The sequence below is a fragment of the Panthera tigris genome, chromosome B1 (genome assembly GCF_018350195.1).
Source record: "Panthera tigris isolate Pti1 chromosome B1, P.tigris_Pti1_mat1.1, whole genome shotgun sequence".
NCBI lineage: Eukaryota > Metazoa > Chordata > Mammalia > Carnivora > Felidae > Panthera > Panthera tigris.
In genome coordinates, this window is record NC_056663.1 from 102229022 (window position 1) to 102232146 (window position 3125).

Genomic DNA, 3125 nt, shown 5'->3' on the forward strand with positions numbered 1-3125 from the left:
AAAAACAAATACACACATAGACAAAAATCGAATAAATGATGCTAGATCCCAGGTGTGTTTTGATCTGGGTGTTAAAAGTGGCTTGATAGATTAGAGAAAAAAAGGGGAAAAAAAGGAAAAAAAAGAAATTATTTAAAAATTTGGAAAAATGAATACACTGAAGTAGACTAAAATGAAATAATAGAAGTAAAATAGAATTTAAAAAATTTACACAAAAGTAAAAAATATAGTAAGAAAAATTGAAGAAAAATATTTTTAATAAAGGTTAAAAATATGGAATACTTCATGAATTTGCATGTCATCCTTGCACAGGGGCCATGCTAATCTTCTCTGTATCATTCCAATTTTAGTGTATGTGCTGCCAAAGCACTGTTTCTTTGTGTTTTTTGTTTTTTGTTTTTTGTTTGCACAAAATTTCATGTCAGGAAACTATAAAATAGTGGGCTAATGCCTCCAAAGTACTGAGGAAAAATAATTTTGAATATTTCTTTTTTTTAAATTTCAGTATAGGTGATACACAATGTTATAATAGTTTCAAGTGCATGACATAGTGATTCAACAAGTGTATATGCTATGTGCACTACAGGTGTAGCTACCATCTGTCCTGTTAAATTGCTATTACAATATCAATGACTGTATTCCTTATGCTGTGCCTTTTAGTCCTATGACTTATTCATTCCATAACTGGAAGACTGTATCTCCCTCTCCCCTTCACCATTTGGCCCAACCCCACACTCCCCACCCTTCTGTCAACCATCTGTTGAATATATATTTCCATACTGAACTCCAAAGATTTTACCTGAGTACATGGGCTAATTAACAGTGTGGGAGAATAAAGTCCTAAGAGAAAACTTCAATCCCACCAGGTTAAAATGAAGAGGTTGGAGTTTGGTGCTGTCAGAGTACATAGGACTTGAGGAGCAAAATCCTAATAAGGCTAGCAGCACAGGAAAGAGAGCCTCAAAGTATCTGTGGAGTCTTCTCTCAGAACATTCTCCAATTCTTAAATTGTGCAGGTGAAGGGCAAGACTCTAAGTAACTGCAGTAGAAAGTAGTAACTAAGAAGCTAAAGCCCCAGGCAAATATCTTAGCAGTCACATAATGCTGGGGCAAGAGAACCCTAGGAAGGGTAACCTCCATAAAAACCTCAGGCTTTGATTTGATCTACTGAAGGGCAACCCATAGAAGTTAGGGCATGCATTAGTTTTGTAAGACTGCCATAACATATTACCACAAACTGGGTGGCTTGAAACAACAAAAATGTATTCTTTCACATTTCCAGATGTCAGAAGTCTAAAAACAAGGTGTCAGCAGGGCTAGGCTTTTTCAGAAGTGGGAGTATACTTTTTTGCTTCTTCTGGCTTTTGGTGGTTGCTGGCAATCCTCAGTGTTCCTTGGCCTAAAGACCAAAAATCCATCTCTGCCTCTGTTTTCACATAGCATTCCTCTCTGTGTGTCTGTATCTTTTTATGGCCTTCTTATAAGGACACAGCTCATTTGATTTAGAGCCCACTATAGCCAAGTAAGACATCTTAACTAAATCTGCAAAGATCTTATTTCTAAATAAACTCATATTCTGAGGTTCCAGGCAGACGTGAATTTGGTGCTGGGAAATGGGCAATATTCAACCCAGGGTTGGCACTAGTAAAATACACCTGTCCTAACAAAACAACAAGCCAGTCCTTAACAAAATTAGGGGAAATATGCTTGTAATTTTTCTGCTTAATGGTAGAAAATGTAATCAAACTAATGCAATTTTTAATATACTATGTCTTGTATCAATTCATAAATTATAATGCATACATAAAAGGAATAGATCCAAAAACTTGGTAACCTAGAAAGAAACAATATAGATGTTTCAGATACTATGGTAATCAAGAAAATAGGGGGGAAAATAAGGAGAATATTAACAGAGACCCAGAAGCTATAAAACAGAATAAATAGAAATACTAGAATAAAACTATCAAAATTGAAATTAATAATTCAATGTATAGATTCACTAACAGATTACACATAGCAGAAAAGAAGTTTCGTGAACTTAAAGAGAGGCCAGTGGAAGGAACCCAGACTTAAGCATAGAAAATAAAAAGGGATATACAATTTAGGAAAGAGCACAAGAGATGTAGAAAACAGTGTCAAGGTCAACATGTAAAAGCAGGTCTTCTTAAGGAGAGGAGAGAGAAAATAGGACATAACAATGTTTAACAGAAACTGGCCTAGAATTTTCCACATAAATATCAAATTAGCAAGAAGCTCTACAAATCCCAAGTATAAATTCTTGTAGGCAGGTACATCACAGTGTAACTTCTAAAAACAAAGAGAAAATCTCTGAAGCCAAAGGTAGAAGAAAAGATATCTTCAAAGAAGAAATAGTTAAGGAGCGCCTGGGTGGCTCAGTGGGTTAAGCATCTGACTCTTGATTTCAGCTCAGGTCATGATCTCATGGTTTGTGAGATGGAGCCCCATGTGGGGCTCTTCACTGACAACACGGAGCCTGCCTAAAATTCTCTCTCCCATTCTCTCTGCCCCTCCCCTGCTCGTGTACGCTCTCTCTCAAAACATATAAATAAACTTAAAAAAACATTTAAGATGTCAACTGAATTTTAAACAGAGACAATTAAGCTAGAATACAATAAATTGTTATCTTTAACATGTTGAAAATAACTGCCAACTTATAATTCTATTCCTTGTGAAAATACTTTTCAAAAGTGAGGTATATATACAGAAAAAAAATATTTGTTGCTGGCTGACTTGCTCTTACAAGGAAGTTACTCAGGCAGAAGGAAAATATACTAGATGGAACCATAGAGATTCATGAAAGAAGGAAGAGCATCAAAAAGGGTGAGTATTTTTATAAGTACAATGCTATGGATGGCTTTAAACAATAAGAATAATGTCTCATACATTTAACACATGTAGAAATACAATATATAATAATAGTACAAAAATCAAGGGTGGCGGTAAGTGGAGTTAAACTGTTTTAAGGTTCTTTAACTGTTTAGGAAGTGATAAAAGGACTTACTAATTTAGGGTTGAGTGTAATAAGATGAGGGTGTATTTTACAATCATTAAAGTATTATGAAAAGAATACTTAAAAGAACATAGCCAATAAGTGAATAGAATTT

The 3125-nt window shown here is 34.8% G+C and overlaps 1 non-coding gene across 1 annotated transcript; it reads right to left on the minus strand.

Annotated features, from left to right (window-relative positions):
• Positions 1-267: 267 nt before the first annotated feature.
• Positions 268-370, minus strand: LOC122238168. The gene has a single exon (XR_006217130.1). It is a non-coding gene; the product is annotated as a U6 spliceosomal RNA (small nuclear RNA).
• Between the last annotated feature and the right edge of the window lie 2755 nt (positions 371-3125).